The sequence below is a fragment of the Eucyclogobius newberryi genome, unplaced genomic scaffold (genome assembly GCF_026437365.1).
Source record: "Eucyclogobius newberryi isolate DKJ021-1_F unplaced genomic scaffold, fEucNew1.0.hap1 SCAF_19, whole genome shotgun sequence".
Lineage (NCBI taxonomy): Eukaryota > Metazoa > Chordata > Actinopteri > Gobiiformes > Gobiidae > Eucyclogobius > Eucyclogobius newberryi.
The window spans coordinates 30136675-30160990 of record NW_027315823.1 but is presented as its reverse complement, the minus strand read 5'-3'; the positions used below and the strand labels follow the sequence as shown (position 1 = coordinate 30160990).

Here is a 24316-nt window from a genome sequence, read left to right as displayed (position 1 = left end):
TCAAACGCATCTGTGGTGACCTTTTAAACAATATGTTCCTCTTTAAACAGCCAGAGCTTGTATATAAGTCGCGCTCACGTCATGGTTATCAGTATCAAAAGCAATCTTTTACCTCACTTTTCCAATTAAGTCGATGCACACAACCTACAATTCAAAGTTGACTCTTATATTCAGTGTTCACCCAAATGGTCGACTAAGTGTCTGTGTCCTTTTTCCATTTGCTTTGTGAGACGTTATTGTACAATCTTCCATCATGGTTAACCGCTTCCTGCGTAGACGGCAGTGTGAAAAGACACCGAGTTATACGAGAAAAATAGTCTTGTGGGGCACTGAGCTGAAGAGGGGATTTTTAACTGTTGCTCAGTAATATAGACGGCTGTAAATGGAACAAGGGCATATTGAACACTTTGGTCAGCAGTTATGGGCCACTACGGCTGCTGAAAATAAAACATGTCAACTGTTTATTTTTTATGCACATCAGCTATTGCTCGTATACTTGTTCAGTAAAGTCAGCGAGAACGGAAAAAGTAGGTAAGAGTATTAGTCCTGTCATGCCTGTCACATTAATTACAATATCAACTTATTGTTCAATAAATTTGAGCAGGAACGATCTTTTGTGGGATTAAATACATTTTCTTTGCACTATAGAGAAAAATTGTGTTATTTTTATTTAGAACAATAAAATCTGACCTTTAGAGAGTTGAACAAGTAACTTCTGCAGTACTTTTTTGAAGGATATTTTGCACAGGTTATCGTGTCAGTGACATGAAGTAGTCTCAATAAATGAGTTAATAATCATATTTTGATGTGGACATATATCACAATTTTAAAGGGCGTTATTGTGACAGGCCTGAGAGACGTCCACAATAACTGAATTCCATGTGTATGTCCCTGTGAGTCCATTTAGCCCTAAAAACTGCAAAACAGACAAAACTCATGTAGAAACAGCACTGGGTTGTATTGCAACACTGCAGCTGCATCCTCAGCTACACTGTCCAGTACAACTTTCTCAAAGTCTATAATTAAAATGTCAAACTAACGTGGCAGGGTTTTTCCACAGTTCAAATCCTCACTTCACGCTTTTGTTTCCATCAGCGCACCATCCAAACCTCACGAAATACAGACAGGAAGCGGCAGTCTCTTCCTGAAGCATCATTTTCAGTTGAACAGCCAACCAAAGTGTTCAAATGTGTGTGCAAATCATGTACACATTTTTAGTGCATGCATGTGGCTAACCTAAGTGTGAAACATTCTCCTCAGACTCTAAATAACTCAGCAAGCCCACTCAGCTTAAAGCAAATGATTTGTTGGGGCTGGTACTGGACCTTTAATTTGCTCAAATAAGCTTTAGCGCCAATGGGTTGCACATTTGTTCTACGCTGATTTCAAATTTGTCAGCAGTTTCCTTGCTCCACTTGCTCAGGGCAGATATATAAAGCACTCAGAGTAGTACAGCAAGTGCATTGTACAGAATCACCAAGAAAGTGGGAGAATACATAAGAGCACAGAGGGAAGTGATAAAAAGCAGCAGTGTTATGGTCTGGAAGCACACCTGAAGGCGACCGAGAAAATATCTAGTGTATGCAATATTGAGCAGCATACAACTGCAGTTTTATGACACTACAAACTATGAGGACAACACACAAAGTAATAGGAAACACACAGTCCAAATACATTCTATTACTAATCAAAACTGATGTATTCCACTCTGTCATGGCTTGATTTGGACAAAAGAACACAAGTTACATTAGGCGCCTTGTTATACAACACAATGACCTTAATGTCGGCTTTTATATCGAGTCTACTTTGATTCCGTTCATAAATCTAATACCAGAACTGCAGTCAATCATAGTCATCTTATCCCACCACATCCCAAATCCACCTTTATGAAAATAACTGTTTTGTACGGGGCAATATCCATTTGGAACCACTTTCCTATTAAAATTAGTCAATTAAAAAATAAGCAATCATTTAAAATTAACATAAAGAGTCATGTGTCAGATTTTTAACACTTGAAGTTGCTATAAAAAAAATATGTCATTCCAATAAGCACTATACACTATTATGGACTGAAATAAGATAAGATAAGATATGTAACATTACTTTCAAAGAACAGTTAAATTGATACTGTTATGAGATATTATGAAATGGAATGATTGATAAACCATGTTAATATATTTGAATCAGTTTTTAATTGTAAAGGACCCAGGAAGACTAGCTAATTGCACGACTTTCAGCTAATGGGATCCATTTAAATAAACAAATAAAATAATTGTGTCACAATATGTTTTCAAATTGAAATTAAGATCATGGCAAAAATACAGAGCTTATGCTGAGTTACATTGTCAAGTTTTTTGTAACCAGGGGTGGGTGATCTAAATATATATATAGATTTATTTATTTTTTGGACTCCTGTAGAGTCAATCCAACAAAAATGCATTAAACCATATATTTATACATATTAGCTGAGGTGTAATTATCAAACAAATGTAAAATATCAGTCATTAATTACAAAATGTGAAATATCACTGTATACCCTTATTTTAAAATGCCATAACAACATTATACATATCTTCAAAACAACCTTCATAATATTATCTAAATTTCAATATATTGCAAACCTATACAGTATGGGTAACCATGCATCTACAAAACCACCACAACGGCTGTTTCTTTTTAACAATGGGGGAGCGTCAGACCATATTCCCTCCACATGACGTGTGGTGCAACAGCCACGTACATTAACTTCAGCACTACAAACAAAACCACGCTCTCTCTCTCCTCTGACTTTGATGTCCGTGGCGGAGGTGGATGTAAAACCCAGGAGCCACTGTTGATCACATCAGTAAATCAGAGCACAGGTAATGACATTAGTGCAACACAGACACGAGCACATGCGCAACTCACTTTACATTTAAAACAACACACTTTTAAGAGTCCAATTTCATTCAAAATGAGCGAACACGACCCACTCCTTTTAGAAATCCTATTACAAGGTTCTGATGTCAATAGCGGATACATTCAATCTAATTAAGTAGTTTAGTGTTTGCATATCTTTAATCAACAAATGGTTCTATTTCTCAGTGTTAAAGCCGACAAAAGAAACGAAAATTATTATTTTTATAGCTCTACAGGCGTTTGTTTATTAGACTAATGACAGGGCTGAAAAATACCAAAAGTCCAGCAAGAACTGGTGGCTATCTTTCCTCAAAACAAGGATTCAACTCCCGGGCGGCATGGGCCCTTACGTTTAGATTGTCCCTGGTCTCCCAGCTACGTGAGCAGCTGACGTCACCCAAACATAAAAAATGTTGTCTTAATAAATAAAATCTAAATGGTACCTGAATCATAAGGCCGATCTCAGCAATTCACCACAAGACGTTCAGTAATTCCAAGTTTGTGGCACTGTGATATACTTCCTGTTTATTGTCAGCATTTTCTGTATTTATGGCCCTTTTCTGCACCTTTACATTGCGTTTTAGCTTCTTTTTATGTAATATAGGGTTTGGATAATGTGAGCTGCATTATGCATGCACTGGAACTATAATATTTTGGGTCTTGGCGCGAGTGCCATGCATCAATAAACGTGGATGCTAACATGCGCTAGCTTTGTTTTGCTAAGTTTGTCGGTTCAACAAGCGCTTGGTGAGGAAGTATTCTTTTCGGTTTCTATCTGCTTTTTGCATGTCTTGTTTCATCCTGAGTCAGAGTTTCTTTTATCCAATCATCTCACTCAAAAGTGTTTGGGAGCCAAAGTGAGCCGGACCGCTTTGGAAACGGTTACTTCTCACAGTGGAGACACGTTATATAAAAGTATTAAGATTACCTTACTTTTTTAAACAGCATTACAGATATATCTAATGGCTGTATGTTTATAATAATAATAATAATAATAATAATAATAATAAAGAAAATTAAACCAAACGACGCTCAGTAATTCACCATTGATGATTGCGTAGTTTGCGATTCAAGTAGTTGTTTGTCCTTACAAAATGCAAGATTGTCCTGAACGCAGACCTGAGCAGGGAGAAAGAGAGAGAGCCTCGGTGACCCGGGACTTTTCATTGACGTTCAGGGGGTCAAAAATACCCAAGTTGTGGCAGAAAGAACAAAGTCTAAAGAATAAAGCCTAAAGAATAAAGTCTAAAGACTTTATACTATATTCACCTAGCAACAGAGACCCGTCGCTAATGCTAAGACCGCGGCACAAGAGGAAATGTCCCATCAAAATAAAAGAGGAAGTGAAGGCATTAATTGCGTCCGTGCTGACCAATAGTGAAAAAAACTTTTTTTCATGGCGTCTTGAGGAGAATATAGCCCATGAGTTTCAAACAAATCAGACGATGTTGAGGTTTTCACACAATGGGTAGGGGGCGCTATAGAGTAAATTTGTTACATGGGTATTAATCATTTCCACTCAGACCATAAAAACGCATTAGTGAGTGAAATATGAGCTCTGTAGATCAATTCCATTAGGCGTGACTTGTCCTTGAAAAAACAGGAAATTAAGCCTTTTTTGAGGGCGTGTTACGCGGAGACCGTAAAGAATATCAATTTTTTGAAATTTGTATTACATTTCAATGTCTCTAGATGCAAAAGTGTCGTTTTGAGCTCGATCGGACGAAAAACCTAGGACAAGTACGATTTTGAAAAGAAAAAAGTCAAACATGGCGGTGCCACTTCAATTCAACATGGCTGACTTCCTGTTTATCATACAGAGATGCCGCCAGCTCTATCACTGTTCCAAGTTTCATGTGTCTAGGCCAAAGATTAAGCATTTCATGTTTTTTATTTTTTGCTCTATGCAACAAGCGTTCTTGCAAGAAAGAATGCCTATAGCTAGGGCGCAATTAATCAAAATATCGACAGATGGAGATTGAGCCATGTAGATTTGCCAATTATTTGGGAGGTTTTTGAATGGAGAGGTCCACAGTCGATGTCGGTCAGTAAAAACATGTGGTTTTGAGCAAAGGTCAGACTTTGGAGGAAGAACTGTTAATATTATTTCTGGTAAATGGCACAGAATAAAAGTCTGTATAGTTTATACCCATTAAATCATTCCTATGTAAAAGCCTTTTTTTTTTTGGAAAGACCAAATAAAATTGAATCAAAAATCGAGATCGATGAATATGAGAAAAAAAGGAGATTCATATTTTTTCACCACATTGCCCAGTCCTATCTATAGCCATGCACTTTTAAATAAATCATGTCCCTTTCAGCTCTTCCTGGGGGTGCTCCTAAGAAAACAGAATCTTGACGTTCTCCGAGTACAAACTTAACTTCTCTCCATGTTTTATCTCAAGTTTCAAGCATGTTTTTTTCCGGCATATCAGATTTTCTTTTGCCTGACAACATTTCTCCAACCGACCCAGATGCAACAAGTGAATTACACCACAGTAGAGCACCACAAGCACAACACAACAAACTAGACGACTTGAATATTAAAGTGGTGACAGTAAAAGTAATTATGATTACTCACACTTGAATTAAAATCAGGATTTGCTTTACCGTCTTATTCCTTTAAAGATGTGTCATTGTCTGCAGTGTTTTTGCTACAGTGTCCACCGGAGGCCAAAAAGCAAACAGTCTGGAGATATGTAAATAACAGGAAGCCATGGGCAACTGTAAGCCCTTTTGGTCCTATCACATCCGCTCCCCAGAGCCAAGCAAATCACAGATTGACCTCAATCAGTTTCCAAGCTGCACATATCAAAGGTGTGCTTTCACAGTTGAGGTCTACATGGCATGGCAATGGTTTTTGACAACAAGAGAAAAAAATATATATTAGTTTCATCAAGTAAAATCTGCACAGTGGCCAATAAAGGATTATCTTATCTCATCTTATCCTTCCCAACGGGGACAATAAATGATAACTTTATATTTATTACAGGGGGAGACCTCAATGAGAGAAGCTTTCACGGGAACCCTGTGTTCACAAAACACAGATAAAACAAGTATAGAAGATATCTAGCTAAAATATCAATAAAACCATTAATAGAATATTCAATACATTAAAAACAATAACACACAGAATAAGACCATGCAAAGCAAGTGTGTGTAATCTTCAACAAGTGCCTTAAATTCATTCATGATACAAGATTACAGAATTTAGAAAAACATCTGTGTTTTGGTCCATAGAAATGGAGCGGAAAGCCTTTTTTCCCCATTTCTGTGTTGATACGGCGTGAATGTGAAATAAACACGTGAGGAAATCTCAGCACACGTGTTAATAATCAGGAATAATACCAACAAAAGTCTTGTCAACAAACAAAAGGCAGTGCTGTTCTCTTCTGGCATCCACATGCTCCAATGATTGCCATCCAACTTTAGAGTATAATTCACAGTGGTGAATTCTGGTTCCTTTATAAAAAAAAAAAAAAGATATAAATCTAGCCATGGTTTTCAACAATGTGGAGGAAAACGCTTTCTATTTCTTCAGAAGAATGACAATCTGGCTTTAAGATTATCTGTCAGCTCTTTACGTGTTTGTTGAAATACATACAGTCGAGCCTAAGAATAGAAACTGTGTCACATGAGTGTCTTTGGGAGAAAAGCACACATTTTATTTCACTTGAATTAATTAACTATTGTTTATTGTCAAATAAGGCATGACATCTGAACTCACTGAACGAAGTGAAGTCCGACACTGTACAGCTCGAGTTGGCAAACTTAAATGCTGCTGGGGTAGAATCAGCTACAGCAAAGATAACAGGGCTGAGCTGTTTTGGGAGAAAAACATATTTTCAGAAGCGCATTGTGATTAGATGTGCAATTAAGTTTAAAAAATAAGCTTGTGAAGGGCAAGGGTTTTGTGAATTTGAAACATTCAACCTGCAAGACACCTAAATGTTTGTGTCTGCTCACGGGTGAACTGCTAAACCACTATTTTCTAAAAGCAAAATGTATACTAGGCATGTGACATAAACCATGATTAAGAGAAAGACCTTGTTTCCAGACAAAAGGAATTAAAAAACATAAGAGTTCTGAAAGATTCAGCACCATGGTCAGCAGGAGACGCGGACGCGGAAGATATAATAATGCAGATAGTAAAACAGTTCAAAAGTTGGATTTCAGTCAAGCGAGGGCAGGACAATTGAAAGTTGAACCACGGCGACCGGATTAAACATTATTATGACATTGACTTAATGGAAAGTCTACAGTCCTGGGCTGAATGGTTATAAGGTTCCTTTTTGTGATCTAAAGTCTGCATTTTTAATAATACATTCATGAACCGTATACTCAGCCTTTTCACCACAAAAGAAACATTCTAATCCCAAATGTCATCTTTTGAATGGGTCAGAAATGTATAATACCAGAATGTGTTGTTGTGCGATGGAATTAAATTGTTGATTGCATTTCTGTTGTGTCTAGTAAGAATTTAATATATCTCTGCAGCTGTATCTCTGAGCTGTTTGTCATTATAGCCTGTTTCTTCCGGTTATCTTTCTCAACGGAGATGCTGTGTGCACTTGTGATTTTAAACCATTCTCAAGGACAAACCGATATGCCACAAATGTGTTTACCCAATTGAAATGTGGCGCTTCCTTCTGGAGGTGTAAATACACTGCTCAGCTTGGTAAATAGTGTGACCCCATCCATAGAGATATGTTCTAATGCTAACAATAGCTTTAATTCACTCAATAATATCTCCTCAAACCAGCCGGGTTCAGGCCATTCATCAGTATTAGAACGGTGAATGGACGTAAGCACAGTGCATTACATTAAGTGGAAGTGCTTAATCTGTAAACCTCAGCTGAACCGATTGCAATATTTCCCTGCTTTTCATTTCTTGATTACAGCATAGCTTTATTTGCATTTCCACATCTCTACTCCGAGCACTAAAAGCAGCATGATTTGATTGCTGCCATGAGCCGACAGGTCAAGGAAAATATTATTTATGTGACCATACACAGGTTTACAGGTAAATGGGTTTAGAGATGGGTCAGATTAGAGCAATGGGGGATCTAAAGTTTTACGGCATATATTTTTCTAAAGAATCAAACGTTTGTCAAGATATTGATTATAAACCTTTACCAAGTTCGGATTCGCATCTTAAAACGTCATGATTCTTCTGTATTGTTTGGTTTTAGTGTTGTCACAGTGCCAACATTTCAAACTATTTCAGTACTAAGAAATATACTTCATTCAATACAAAGGTCTCCTATGTGGGACAATAAAATATTCCTTACCTTATCTTAATACCAGGATCATTAAAAATGCTCTTTTAGGTCAAGGTTTTGGACATTAAACTGACATTTTCAACATAAGATAAATGCACTTTCTTTATCAAACCCAGTGGTCCTTTACTAGATGAATTGAACAGATCAGATAAAGCTCGTAATCCTTCCTTGATTGATTTGAATTAACTGTTGCACTTTAAGACTTGTTTCAAATGTAAAGTGCAATAATATAACTCAAAACCATTATCCTTATTCTAAGAGTCTGATTTAATACTTTTGAGTTTAGCTTAACGGAACAGTTAAGTTTGTTATGATGTTAAAATGGGTGAGGCTGTGAGTGTTTCTAACTTGTATACACCCGGTGGCCATAGCAACATTGTGGCCAGGCATAAGAATATTTAGTGATTACTGGACAAAAGTCTAGAAACATAACAATATGTACACTGTGAGCTAATGGCAGTGGCAGGACGGCTTGCTGGAGGAAGGTCGTGTTAACTAGGGTTGCATTATATGTTTACGTTAAGTGATATGAATTTCCGTTATATTAAAACTAAAATATGTCTTTATGTATTAGTCAAACTCAGTTGAAATAAAAAACGAGACCAAATCAAGGCTAATAAACACTGAATGTTTTTCAACGTTTTCATTTCAAAAACTGTATGAATGAAAGACCTTGATGTTATTGCAATCTATTTTGTTTGTTGCAATATCGTTTATTGCATCAGCCAATATTGCGATATCGATACTTTTGCAATACACAGCTCAGCCCAAATGTTAACTGCATTGTAAGTGGAACAGTGGAACAAATGTGTCTGCTGGTCTAGTCTGTACTTCCTCATAAACAGCAAATATTTAAGCCAGTTTCGTTTTCTTTTCAAGCACAACAAGCCATGGAACATTCTGGTTCTACTGAATCTGTGGTCTGCTGTGCTGACTGTGGCTTCCTCTGGACTTGTCTCGAAAAATACCCGTCAGAGAAAACACAGACAAACTCGATTCTGAAACACAAATCTAACCTGAAACATCCAGCACAGAACATTCACAGGAGCCTAAAAAACACTGTATAAGTTGATTTGAAGTCATCCAGATGTTGAATCCAGCATTAATATAATAGGGTGAGCAGTCCGCCCTCACGTTTCATATAAATGTTCCAAATGGAAATGCTTTGCTTGCACCGAAGGGCCTCGTCTGTCTGCCAGCGCTGAACGTGATGGCACATTCTTAAAGACCAGTTCTAATCGCCTCGTCAAACCACCCCAAGACTCCAGGCCAAAGACAATGCTCACTTTTTAAAACATTAGCACAGCTTTCATATGAATTAATCATTGTAGTATTTGAAACGGGTACAACATGACAATGCGGCCAATCCATTTAGGCACTTACAAAAGATTTTAATTAGAGTTACATTGACAGCCAGCTTTAACGGAATGCCATTCACCCAAAATCATGTCATTATAAAAGGTCTCATATCTTCTTAAATAACCCCAAAGACCATTATATTCATATGGCCAAAGATAACCAGCAATAGCTTATCGCAATGAGTTTTACAGAAAAAAGACACAAGCTATTAACCGGGAAACGCTCAATTGCTAAAGGTTATCACACAATTAGAAGAAAGAAAAGAAAGAGACAGGAGCACAAGTAATAACACAAAACATATTCACTGCCTGAGCTAATCCTAGAGCATGTGCTTCAGGATGATCTATATTTCTTCTATGCCTGAAATTTCAAATCCAACTGGTAATTGAATGATGAAAGATGTGGTTAAGAAGAGCATGAACTCCTATTGTTTGGTACGAACATCAGGAAATCCATCTAAATCTCCACTTTGTTTCACACACAGCCGTACATAGTTTCTACGACGATCAATTGAGCTGTCGGGATAATCCTGGCAAAATGAGCTAAATGTGCAGCGGCGTTGAGGTTTGAAATATTACGGGGAGGTACATCAGTATTTCAGTCGCCTACTTGATAAAGCAGTTGAGCTGACCACGGGGTGAATTCTAGCCAAGGTCCATAAGTCAGAGTCTATTCACACATCTGTCCACATTACTGTGACTGTCAGATGAAGGACAGAAGTCAAATGTATGGCTTTACGTGTCAGTGACGAACAGAACTACAGGAAAAATATTTGAAAAAGTTGTGGTCAGATTTTGATTACATTTTTAGGGGGGGTCTGAATTTGACTTTTTATTAGCAAGATAATCAAGTTACAAAACATGATATTTATGATAGCAGTCAGACACTTCAGAGACATTTCATACTTCCTAGCCTGGGGCCTATTCGCTTATAAGATCTATTATGTTACATTATGTGTGCAGCCTTCAATGGGTACGACTCAATAGCTGAAAGGACCAATTTAATACTAAAGACACCACATTCTTTGGGACTCTTGTATGCAAGATTTGAGGAGAATAGACGTCTTCTCTGTGCAGGTCAACAATGGGAATGCTTTTGTCAGGTATTGTCTGCATCCTTTGCAATGACTGTTTCGTTGTTTGATTGAACTTTCTGCAGTTAAAATAAACCATTCTGTTCAGCCCTGCGAGGCAAATACTGTTGTGATTTTGGCTTTACAAAAAAAAAAAATAATACCATACAGTGCAAAATTAGGAGGGCAATTTGCACACTCAAAGACATCAAATCAACGCGTTTTTTCTCCGGCATTTAAGTCAAGTCAAGTAGTGCTCCAGATGTTGTACACAAAACAAAACACTTTAGTCCCCAGAGACACAAGCAAACGTTGTGGCCAACAGCTGAAGACGCGTCATGAACACTTACGCCCCTGGCTGCGTGACATTTACTATTTTCATGCTTCCTGCTTCCGAAGAGTGCACACGCTTTTTTGCTCGCTCCGCTTGCTATCGCTGCTTTCCTTATTTATTTTTCTTTTTAATCAGTTTTTGTCTTCCAAACATTTTTGCTTTAGACTTTTTCAAGTAAACCAAGGATTTTAAGAAAATTTTTCCAGTTTTAACGACATATCTGACGCCAGCGACATGTCCGGGAGAAGAAGTGAGAAAGACTGTGAACGCTGTCGGAAATATCAACAAGAAATTAATGAGCTGAAAACACGGATATTTGTTTTGGAATCTGAAAAAGTTCTTCACGATACCATTCCTGTGTCAACCGACGGTAAGAAGAGCACACTTTTTACAAGAAAAACTGCTACTTTCAACCTAAACCGCAGTGACTCTGTGTCGTTTCCGAAACTGTCTAAAAACCAGAAAGACCAGGCTGTTTCTTGGAACAAACTTGGAGCAAAGCCTAAACGATACAAAGATAACGTGAAGTCACCTAAAATACAGCTCACCAACAGATTTTTACCACTTTCAGAGATGGAATTAAATGAAAAAAGGAAAGATGACGTGGCCAAAATACAGCGAGGAGGATCTGCCAAGGTCACGCAGATTGTTTTAGTTGGGGACGGCGCGATAAGTCACATGACGCATGAAAAGATAAACACACATTCTTTTCCAAGCGCCACTGTTTCTGAGATAACGTCACTCCTTCCAAATATTATGGCTAAGCATGGAGGAGCTAAACAGCTGATTGTGCACGTGGGTGCAGTGGACATGCGGCGGGAACAGACTGAAGTTTTGAAAAAAGACTTCTTGAAGTTATTCGACGTGCTTGATAAAATGGAAATCAAAACTTTCATAAGTGGACCTCTTCCAAACATCGACAGGAGGATAAACAAGTTTAGCCGGCTTCTTCAGCTGAACACATGGCTGTCCAAAGAGTGCTCCCCGAGAGGACTACACTACATTGAGAACTTCTATCTATTCTGGAAACGAGAGGACCTGTTTAAGAGAAATGGCCCCCACCTATGCAGAGGTGGAGTGAGGGTGCTGACAGAGAACCTGCTCCACGCTCTGAGGCATTGGACTGGGCCTGGACAGGGTCCTGAGCAGATAGTTAGAGAAGAGAGGAATGAGAGAAGAATTCCTGCTCCCTCAGCCAGAGACCGAGCCAATGTTTCAACATCAAAAGCACCACAACCTCAGCCTCCACCAAAGGATTCATCAGCAGCTGCTCCACCACCACCAGCAAAGGATTCAGCTCCAGCTGCTCCACATTCACCTCCACCGCCTCCAGCAAAGGAACAATCTTCAAAGGCCTTGGACCCATCTGTGACAAGCCCAACAACATCCCTGTCATCGCCCCTGCCTTCACACCAGCCCTGGGTTCCCCCTGCAACATCTACTCCCACTAAAGATTCATCATTCTCCTTCTCATCTCCACTCTCACCCATGGGCCTTCCCAGCCATTTTGAAAGTCTGATCAAATCAGGCATTAAGATGGCTCCACTCACGCCCAATATAGCAAGGGCTATACCGACTACACCAACAAAAGCCCCACCACCCATCCCCCCTCGCCTCTCACCTGGTCCCAAACTCTCCTTGGCTACAAAAGCCCCACCACCCATCCAACCTCGCCTTTTACCTGGTATCTCCCATAGCTAGGATGCACTGGGTCTCAGCGTTGCCGGGACTTATTGTCACATTAAAAATCAAACCAACCCGGGGCCCTATGTAAAAAGAGCCCCCCCTAGTGCTATTTCTGTAGTCACATCATCACACAGATGGAAAAACAAAATGCGAGTCAGGCCCAATCTGAGAAATGTGATTCATATTCCCTGTGAAAAGATAAAGCCCAGTCCCACTGAAACTAGTCTGAAACTTGCTGTGCTAAATGTCAGATCCTTATGTAACAAATCTCTCTTAATTAATAATTTTATTTCTTCTTATAATCTTGATTTTATGTTTTTAACTGAAACATGGCTTGACAAAAACACAGGAAATGTAGTTCTGATAGAATCTGCTCCACCCAACTTTAAGTTTGAATCTGAAACACGAGAAAACAAAAAAGGGGGTGGAGTCTGTGCTGTCTTTAGAGATGAAATAATTACCCGCAGGTTGTCTTTTGGGGTGTTTTCATCATTTGAGTATGTATCCTTTAAAATGGAGCTAAAACGGTCTCCATCCATTCTCTTCATTGTTTTATACAAGCCTCCCCAGCACTGCCAAAGTTTTATTGATGATTTTACTGAGATGCTTTCAGTCATATGCAGACTTTGATGGTTTGGTCATTACAGGTGATTTCAACGTGCATGTTGATAATGTTTGTGACAGAAACGCTAAAGAGCTTGATGCTGTCCTTGAAACCTTCAGTCTTACTCAGCATGTGAGAGGCCCCACCCACAGCAAAGGACACACTCTAGATCTCATAATTACAAAGGGGGTAAATATTTCAAATGTTAATGTGATCGATGTTGCTCTGTCTGATCATTTCTGTGTCTTCTTTGACCTGTCTGTTTCTCCCCAACCTCCGGTTGGTCCTGCAGTTGTTCAGAGGAGACACATAAGTGATGGCACAGGTGCACTGTTTATGGAAATGATAAACTTTGAAAATGTCTCATGTTCTAATGCAAATGATTTGTTGAACTCTGTTACATCTAGTGTTTTGAATGTTCTGGACACCATCGCCCCTATAAAGGCTAAAATGGTTAAAAATAAGCAGAAGGCGCCGTGGAGAAATGATGATTCGGTCAGGGCAAAGAAAAGGGAGTGCCGCAGGGCCGAACGGAAATGGCGCAAGTCAAAGCTCCAGGTTCAAAAAGAGATTTACAAAGAAAAGCTGAACATGTACAACCTAATCTTATGTAGAACTAGGGAAAGATATTTTTCTGAAATAATTGGAAGCTGCAGTAACAACTCGCGTGTCCTGTTTGCCACAGTAAACAGATTAACAAACCCTCCAGCTCAGCTGCCGTTAGAACTCATTTCCACATCCAAGTGTAATGAGTTTGCATTATTCTTTAATGACAAAGTTCAGGGCATTAAAAATGCTATAAATCCCACAATGCAAAAAATTACCCTAAAACCACCAAGACACTTAGAGCTAACTCACTTTGCACCAGTAACTGACAAAACTGTCCATGAGATCATCACCAGTCTGAGTTCATCTACATGCTGCCTTGATGTGTTACCCACCAAATTTCTAAAGTCTGTGCTGAACAGTTTGTTAGCACCATTCACTCACATAGTTAACATGTCGCTTCAATCTGGAACATTCCCAATGTCTTTGAAAACTGCGGTCATAAAGCCTCTCCTAAAGAAGAGCAGTCTTGATGCCGCAGTACTGAGTCATTACCGGCCCATCTCTAATCTGCCATTTTTGGGCAAAGTCCTTGAAAAGGTTGTTTACCAACAGCTCACAGATTTCCTCTTAATAAACAACTCATTTGATGTTTTTCAGTCAGGTTTTAGACCTCATCACAGCACTGAGACTGCTCTTGTCAAGGTGACAAATGACATCCGCCTGAACACTGACACGGGCAAAGCCTCAGTCTTAATTCTGTTAGATCTGAGTGCTGCTTTTGACACTGTCGATCATGGGATCCTCTTACAGAGACTAGAGGACTGGGTGGGCATCACTGGCACTGCCCTAAACTGGTTAAGGTCCTATCTGGAAGACAGGAAGTACTTTGTTGAAATTGGTAGCTGTGTCTCAGACCACATGACCCTGACCTGTGGAGTGCCCCAAGGGTCAGTCCTGGGTCCCCTTCTGTTCAACCTCTACATGCTGCCGTTAGGTCAGTTGATACGCAGTGAAAATGTGTCCTATCACAATTATGCAGACGACACTCAGATCTATGTTTCACTATCGGCAGGTGACTATGGACCAGTAGATTCACTCTGTCACTGCATCCAACAGATCAGTTTGTGGATGCAAAACAACTTTCTCCAGCTGAACTCAGACAAGACTGAAATAATCGTTTTTGGCCCACAGAAACAAAGAGAAAGTGTTAGCGGTCACCTCCAGAGTCTCGCTCTAAAACCTACAAACCAAATTAGAAATCTGGGGGTAATAATGGACTCAGACTTGAACTTTAATAGCCACGTCAAATCAATAACATCAGCAGCTTTTTACCATCTAAAAAACATTGCCAAAATCAAAAATATAGTGTCAAAACCAGATTTAGAGAGACTTATCCATGCGTTTGTCTCCAGTAGATTAGACTACTGTAACGGCCTGCTCACTGGTCTCTCCAAACGAGTTGTAAAACAGCTGCAGTACATCCAGAACGCTGCTGCTCGGGTCCTGACTAGAACCAGGAAGTATGATCACATTAGTCCTGTTCTCAGGTCTCTGCACTGGCTCCCTGTGGCTCAGAGAATAGACTTTAAAGCAGCTCTGCTTGTGTACAAGTCTCTCCATGGCCTAGCACCAAAGTACATCTTGGATATGTTAGTGCCATATGAACCATCTCGGACTCTGAGGACCTCAGGGACCGGCCTCCTGCTGGTGCCCAGAGTCAGGACAAAACATGGGGAATCTGCGTTTCAGTTTTATGCAGCTAAAATCTGGAACAGTCTTCCTGAAGATGTGAGACAGGCTTCAACTCTGACAATGTTCAAATCTAAGCTAAAAACAGTTTTGTTTAGCTGCGCATATGACTGAAAGGATTTTTTCTTTGCACTCTTCTCTTTTGTTTGTGATTTTATTAGTTTAGAAAATCAGTTGGATTGATAATTTTTAATTTAGTTAATTTTATTGTATTTCTGTTTCTGTAATTTCTTTGTGATTTGAATGCATTTTTTCCTGCTGTGTGAAGCACTTTGAATTGCCTTGTGTATGAAATGTGCTCTACAAATAAACTTGCCTTGCCTTGCCTTGCCTACTGGTGAGAGGCGTGTGTCGTGTCGGGACGCCCCAAACACAGACACAACGGCAACAGTGTCCCTCACAATAGCCGTCTGTCCCTCTTTCCCTTTGCTTTCATAATGTGCGCATTCAGAGGAGCTGCTCAGTGATGGGACAGTGTGTACACGGGCCTGAACAAAGAAGAGAGCAGCGTGACCCCCACTACTGACCCCCTCCCCTCTCTCCGGCAGAGCGGTGCAGACCTGTGCTAATGTTTCCAAGGCCTGCTAATTCGTTTAATCGCCCGCTAAGGCCAAAGCACAGGAGAGCTGATTAGGAGCCCACAGAAACCGGTTGGTGAGGCACAAGGGGGCAAAGCTGCAGCAGTCCTAGAGGTACACGCATGGGACATATGGCCCCTGCATATGAGACAGAACTCAGACTTTTTCAGTTCAATAATGTTATGCCTTTTCATGAATTCAAGGCACTTGTTAAAGACTATCCACAGTGCCAGTGCTCTTATTTTAAATCATTTTATTCCATATGGTATGTGTTTTTTATACATTTGTTTTATTTATTGTTTTACTGACATTTTGTCTATATAATCTATATAAGTGCTCATGTCATTTCTCCATGTATAAATAAATAAATACATATAGATATGAAATGTGTGACTTATGTTCATATTTTTGTATATTTGTGTGGATAATAGATTGTAATAAATGGTATCAAAAAGGCATGGACATATTTGTTTTGCCTATAATCACATTTTAATATTATTGTTTAACCCAAAATAATTTATCACTTGATTCAACAAAATGGCTCCAAGGTTTGAAAATATGCGACTCTAGAGGAATGATCTAACATTTAAGAGGTTTTAATGTGAATTAGAAAAACAATAAGGTAATAAAATTGGATTACTTTACGCACTGTTGCAGATTGATTATAGATTTTTCACCGAGTTCATTTTTGTACAATTTCCCCTATTATGACCCGATTATTGCTACTGCATTTACAAAGACTGAGCTCAATTTGAGTTCAAAATGAGCATCATATGCACTCGAACACAAAATCGAATTACTTTTGTGCCTCTCAGGACGCGACTATACAGAAGAAAAACTGGCGTCCATTTTAAGTGTTATGAAAGCAAGACAAGTGTGCAAAAATCCATTTGAAGGAGATGGAGATAATTGTAGTCGCTCTGTTTGTCAAAGCGAGGGAATTTGAGGGCCTAGTTAGCAATGCATTATTCTGTGCAGAAAATCAATACTTGGTCAAGTCACCGCATACCAGAAACACTGCAGCATACAGCACCTGTTAATAAGTACTTAAAGCATCTAGCTACTAAACCTTAGCAATACATTACATCTTTAATCGCTTCTGTGTGCAACACGAGAGCTAGCAAGGTGGAAACATAGTTAAACAGTCATGGCAGCCATTTATAGGTGATTATTTAAGGCGACATGAATGACACAGAGTTGGCCATTAAAACAGGAAACAGTTTGTTTTGTGTGCCACACCGAGATTTGACCTATGACCTTAGAGAGCATCAGTAGCCCCAGTACAACCCTAACCCTAACTCTGGCAGAGTCACATTGACAGAAGCCATTTCTGTAAAACACAATGCATGGACACATTACTGGGGATTTTGATGTACTGGATGTAATTGGCTATAACCATGTGTGCAGGGATTTGTGACAGGGAGGTTGTTATGCGGGTTCATTCATTTTTTCTACCGCTCGTTCCCGTTTGGGGTCACGGGTGACCTTAGGCGGGGTACACCCTGGACAGGGAGGTTGTTACCCTTTGCAAAATGATTGTTTTGTGTCCTCTGTACTAATTGCTATACAGCGTGACTGTGGTCCATTTTTATTTCATGTTTGTGTGTCAGAGAGCTCATGAATGGTTCAGAAGTCATCCACACCACACATAGTCTGCCACCTGCACGGCTTTTTGTGACAAAGCATAGTCAACCCTAAAGCTGTTGCAGCTCTGTTTACAAGAAATAAAATGCTACCAACAGAGCCAGCCGTCTCATTTTGTCACAGTGTGGCTTTTGCAGGGCAGGAAAAAACAAAATTAACTATCCATCCATCTTCTACCTCTTTATCCAGGGCCGGGTCGCGGGGGCAGCAGTCTGAGCAGGGACTCCCAGACTTCCTTCTCCCCAGACACTTCCTCTAACTCCTCCGGGGGGATCCCGAGGCGTTCCCAGGCCAGCCGAGAGACATAGTCTCTCCAGCGTGTCCTGGGTCTTCCCCGGGGCCTCTTCCCGGTGGGACATGCCTGAAACACCTCCACGCCCAGGAGGCATCCGGAACAGATGCCCGAGCCACCTCAGCTGGCTCCTCTCGACGTGGAGGAGCAGCGGCTCTACTCCGAGCTCCCCCCGTGTGGCCGAGCTCCTCACCTTATCTCTAAGGGAGCGCCCAGCCACACGGCGGAGGAAACTCATTTCGACCGCTTGTATCCGCGATCTTGTTCTTTCGGTCACTACCCAAAGCTCATGACCATAGGTGAGGGTAGGAACGTAGACCGACTAAATTAACTAATTTACAAGAATAAAGTCAGGTACCCTAGCTTTAATGCCACACTGTGCAACTTTCAATGCAAAGCAATAATATCTCTATGGAGACACATAATAGACCTTCATATCAGAAAGGTTAGCTAGTGAACCTTTAACTACTGTCAGGGTATAAATAATTATTGCAAATAGTCATGATTTAATTCATGACACAATTAATCGTTATCCTTTATTTATTTATTTAAAATACTGCTGCCAGTCTGTGCTCAAATTAATATATAATAGCAAATTACAAGTGTGGAATTACTGTAAGAAAGCCTTGCTATACACAGAAGTAAATTATATACTGCCAAAGTTTGTCTTATGTCTGATGCTCTCTCATTGATTTCCAAGTCACTTTTGTATTTTCTATAAAGCAGATTTAATTTTCCAGAAAGAAAATCATTTGCCTGCATGAAAGAAAGCAGAGCAGCATAAAGGCAAGGGGCCAGCAGCTGCTGAGGCTAAACAGATAAACCAGACGACACACACAAACACATGCATGATTAAAGACACATATCTTCAAAGGAGGATGCTTGTCGTCTATTTCAGTTCAATGAAGCGACAGGTGGCTCCACAGTCATGCGTGGACACTTACTAGGTGCAGTAAATATCCTGAGTTCTATTGTAAAACGCTCGTAAATGTGAAGAATGCAGAACATACGTGACTACCTCACATCCAAACCCAAGGTGACTTGCTCTAGTGATCTTCAACTAAGAATCTGTGAGGCACGTCAGGAACAGTCCAACTCCATGAGACACACAACTGCTCATACTGAAGGTTTCTGAGGCTTTTATGATGTATTCAGCTAATTCAAAGATACTTTTTTTTTTATTCCTGTCCCAGATATAAAAAGTCTCTACATTACAACAGACAAAAGAGTTAGGTTAACAGAAAACTACAGTAGCCAATCAGATTTGGTGTTGTTTTGGAGTTTCCTGAGCTGTAGACAGGAAGCAGAGTGCCTTGGTGTTAGTATTGACACAGATGATCAGATTCTCCTTTACAGTTGAATGACAGGCTGAAACCAGCACTAGTACATTGGTTTAGTCCCGCCCACACCTCCACACAAGTCTACGCTGCTCCTGTGTAATGACTGGAGTGGCCACCAGATGGCGCTTCTTTATTTTGCTTGTATTTGATGACGACTAGCATGAACGATACTTTTGGCGGACACTTTAGGTACTGTTAAGCACTTTGGATATCATTAAAGGTACTAAATAAATCAAATAATCAATTAGTTAACTAATTAAAGAGGAAAAGTTTCTTTTTGCAATGTATATTGTCTTGAATCATTCACAGGTGCATCAAAGATTTATTGACTCTCGGGCCTCATAGGAGCACAGAAGGACTGAACTGCTAAAGACACAGCAAACTTTAACAAAAACAGTGGCACCATGCTGAAAATAACTGCAGTGTTAAATTAAGAATACTATTATCATGTTTTACAATATGTAGCGGCACAGTGGCAGTGTGGCTAGCACTCTCGCCTCACAGCAAGAAGGTCAAGCCCTTCTGAGTGGAATTTGTATATTTGTTTCTCCCCATGTCATGTCAAGTCTAGCAGAAAGATCTGGAGACGGGTCCCTTGACAGGTTTCCCCAGTGGCATTGAAGGATGGGTCAAATGCAGAGGACAAATTTCCCAACAGGGACGATATAGTGTCCCATAAGCATATAAGAAACACTCACAGACATAAAGCACCTGAATACAAAAACGAAGAAGACGTTTTTCCTCCATTGGGATTACTCTGATTCTCTGGAGATGTCTGTCTGATAACAACCAAACAATGCTGTATCTCTCACTTTATTCCTGAAGCGAGTTTTTCTCCCCGTCCCACACTCTATGGCAGAGCAGTTTGATTCTGACTGTATATTGTCCTAGTTGGCGCAGGTTGAACTGGGGCATGGGAGAGAATTTATGTCCTGAGATGAAGGCTTGATTTAAAGAAGCCAGGTCAAACTGATTCTGGGTCATTGTCTTCCCACATGTATTGAATGAACCAGGGCAGCGCGACAGCACAGCGCTTAACCACACAAGCAACGTGTGCGAGCGGTGCATGTGCCAGTCTTTACTGAAGAGGCAGACTAGAGTCATAGTAAGAAGGGGGAAGCAAGAGAGTCAAACGTATGATTGAGGCAACTGTCTCTCACATTAGACAGAAAAGAAATACAGAAGCTTAATTGAATCGAGGTCTAATAATTTTAAATCAATGATATTCTGGAGCAGAGTTAAGCCTTTGGAGGAAGAAGTTTGAATGTTTTTTGAGTTATATGTTTGTTTGTTTGTTTGTTTTTATTATAATTAAGATTTTTTTTAATTATTACTATTGTGGTTTGTATTTTTGTTGTATGCCATTACCCTATTATTGATTAGCCCATGTTGGTTAAAGAACTTTATTTAATTTTCATTGGTTTCATCTTCATCAAAGCCAGTGGTGGAAGAAGTACTTGTTTTGTTACTTCAGTAAAAATACAGCTATAGAAGGAAAGAAATTAAATACCCAAGAAAAAGCAAAAGGAGTGCATGAAAAACATCTACTTAATTAAAAGTAATAAAGTACCCCTACAGAAATATATCTTTAGATCTCCTGCTCTCATATGCAGGGAAGTAAAAGTCAAAGTATCCACTGTAAAATGTATAAAAGTAATAAAGAGCTTTTACTTTTGTACTTCAATTGATCAAAGCTAAATCAGCCGAACACACACTGACCCATATGTTTGTGAGCCGCCTTCAAAATCCAAAATACATCACGTGTCAAACTAATTCACCTTGTACTGGGTCCTGCCTGGTACGGCCAGGTCAGCTCTGCTACAGTCGCCCTTTTGTGCACCAAAGAGGAACTGGACAGAGCCAGAACCCAGCGGCTTGTCACTGTCAGAATACAGAACAGCCAGTATGATAGGCCCAGCTGAAATGCACATTTTGCATATTGTTCACCCATCTCAGTTGGCTGAAAACCAAATCACTGTCATTGCTATTGTACTGTTGTTTGTTTGGGGTGGGCAGACATTCAGGAAACCCCTAGTGTTGACAGAGGATGAGAAAAATTCAAGAAACGGTATTGATTTTTCACTATATTGTATATACCAAACATAATAGATCAGGAAAAGTCTTGCAGGCGTTAATAACAGAGTTTCAACAGCGCATTAGGCTACAGCAGCTTCACATCAATAGAGCTCCTGCACGTGATGTCCCGCTATCCCAGCATGCACCACGGAACTCTGCACTGGCAGTGATGGCGGCAGGGTTTTTGCACTGAAACTTACGGCACGGGCCAAAGTTCTAGATTGTGGATTACTTTTGTGCTCCGGGATGGACATATTATCAACTGCAGAAGAAAGTGAGCATTTTACTGGATTGACAACGCTCCAGATCAACGAGAGAAGAGGATTTCTGCAACTAAACGGAACAGTGACGGGTCAAGTTTCACATTAATTAAGCTACAAATGATCTATGTCATCATAACTGTTTAAAAGCACACTTGTGACATGTAAAGGTTGCCAATGTTTAATATTATTAGTTTTTAAGATGTGTTGTTGTTATTTACCGCTTCATTTAATAAATTCCAAACGCTACTTTTTTCACTAAATAAGAATATACTGATATGAATGAAATTGTAATTAAACTGTTTACAAATAAAGTAATTATTGATGGAAGAACATAAGTACAATGTATTCCTGACACCATAATCATGACTATATTCTCACCCATAGCTCAGAAAAGATAGACTTCAATACACAACCTATAAGTCATAACAGTATCAAGGCTGGACAGACATGCAACAGCACCCGAACATGTGTATGAATGAAAGCCACAGTTTACTTATATTAGATACTTAGATATTTTGTGTTCAGTGCCTGCAGGTCAAAGGTGCACAAAGTTTTAAATTAGCAAGATAGTGGGCAAGCTTTAAGGGGGATAAGACTGTAAAAGACTATTCTGCAGAGCAGTGTTTCTAGATAATGTATTGTGTCAGGGCAATTGAATTGTATAAAATAAAATGTATTATTTTTAGAAATGTTTTCTGAGAACTAATGCACTTTCGAAATGCCAAATGTACCCAATCCAGCCCATTAATAGTATTTCCAGCAAAGCAGTGGTTTTGGACTAAAAGCAGATGAGAGGGGCGGCACAGTGGCTGAGTGGGAAGCACTTATGCTGGGATTGATTCCTAGATGTTTTTTCAAAACATGCTGGTCAGGTTGGATCGCAGTAACGCAGTCACAGCGGCTCACAACATCTGAGCTACAAAACTTAGTTATAAAACTTGCAAATACAAAATAAAGAAGATAACCAAACTCGACTTCAGAATTATTCTTGATGTCGTTTCTAAATATACAGTTACACAGGTTACATTTCCTTGGTAAGCACAGTAATGTGGTTTTGAATTTCTTTTCTCTGCCAGTACAAGACAGGTATTATTTTCCCTCCATTATAATCAATACATTATGTTTGTCCTGCCTTAAACTGAAATTACAGAAGATATCACAATGTCGACTTTGGAAACCAAAAAACAAAAGGAAGCATTTGCAAGATTACATCAGCCTGATAATAACTCAAATACAGAGAGTCAGGCTCAACTCAAAACTTTGGTTTGGTGTATTTGTTCCACTACAACAACCTACTTTCCTACTGAACATACAGCCCCAGCCACTCGCACTAGAAGCAAACTCATGCTCATGCAATAGCCAGGTAATTACCCTAATCTCCTCAGACTCTGCTGCAGACACGGCCCAGGTTCCTGTGCTAAGGGGATCAATCCTGGAGGTGCATCAGGTGGTCACAATCCAAAGTACAGTAGCCTGAACTCTTGAACTATGGCAAACCTCTACGTTCTCAGATAATTAAACCCAGCAGAGTAGTGGCTCCCAGTATGTAAGAAGCCCATGATCTCTAGACCGAGTCATCTGTATTCTTGACCTGTGACCTATTAGCCTAACTCTGGGACTAGAACACACTTAAGATTCAAAAATAAGTCATTTCAAAGCACTTCTCACCAGCAGCCCTCGTTACCTTCTATGATGTTCTGGCTCCTTTTGGGCATAATGAGTAGATTGCTTGCCGTTACATCAGCAGAACAACGTGTACCTGGGGGTCTGTAAAAGAGCAAAAGCTGGTTGAAAGCCTTAAAAAGACCTGAGACGGTTCCATCATCTCCTTCCTCGTGACTCAATTCAGATACTGTTAACAATAGATAGGACATTTTTTATTGCACGGTTTCACCCTGAAAAATGTCTGTATTTGTTGACATTCACAAGTGAGTCACTAACAAAGGAACAGACCACATCGATATGCTGTATTTGGACACAGTAAAAAGAGCACTGCCCCAAAGGCAAGTTTTTACCACAACTTCAGCCTTTATTTTGAGCCATTTTGTTTTAAGTGGCAGTTAGAGGGATGGAAAATCAGGAGATTACAGGAGCAGGGGGACTTTAAACCGTGTTTATTTCTGCTAGTGTGGTATGGGCATCACGTCTGATTCTGAAAATTAACAGTAAATTCATTTAAGACACATAATCCATTGTGTTGAATCAGCAGACTTTATAAGGGGCTTTAGCTTGCCAATAACTCTGTTGTGGCCCAATGTCTGCTGGGTAAAGTATTTGGTGAGGGGGAGTAAATATACTAGTCATTCCAAACCTTGGGGGCGGGAACCAAATGTGGGTCCGCACAGATTCTCAAGGGTCCCGAGGGATTCTTCAAAATAAGAAGTACATTTCTTTCATTTTAATTAAAGGGTGGTATGTTAATTTCTTCCATGTAGTATTTTATAATAATTGTGGTTCTTTAACATCTTTATTAAGCAGCCTTTTCTTTTTCCTTTTAAGGCAGAAGTTTTCCAGGTAGGAGAAGGATGTTTGGGTCGCCAATGTTTGTCCCCAATACGCCCTGGCCAGTAGCTCTAGTGTTCCAGACATC

General features: G+C 39.8%; 1 protein-coding gene across 1 annotated transcript in view; it reads right to left on the bottom strand.

The window, feature by feature from the left end:
* ppp1r16b (protein phosphatase 1, regulatory subunit 16B) overlaps positions 1–24316 on the bottom strand; it is a 99382-nt gene that overhangs the window by 65713 nt on the left and 9353 nt on the right. The window lies entirely within an intron of this gene.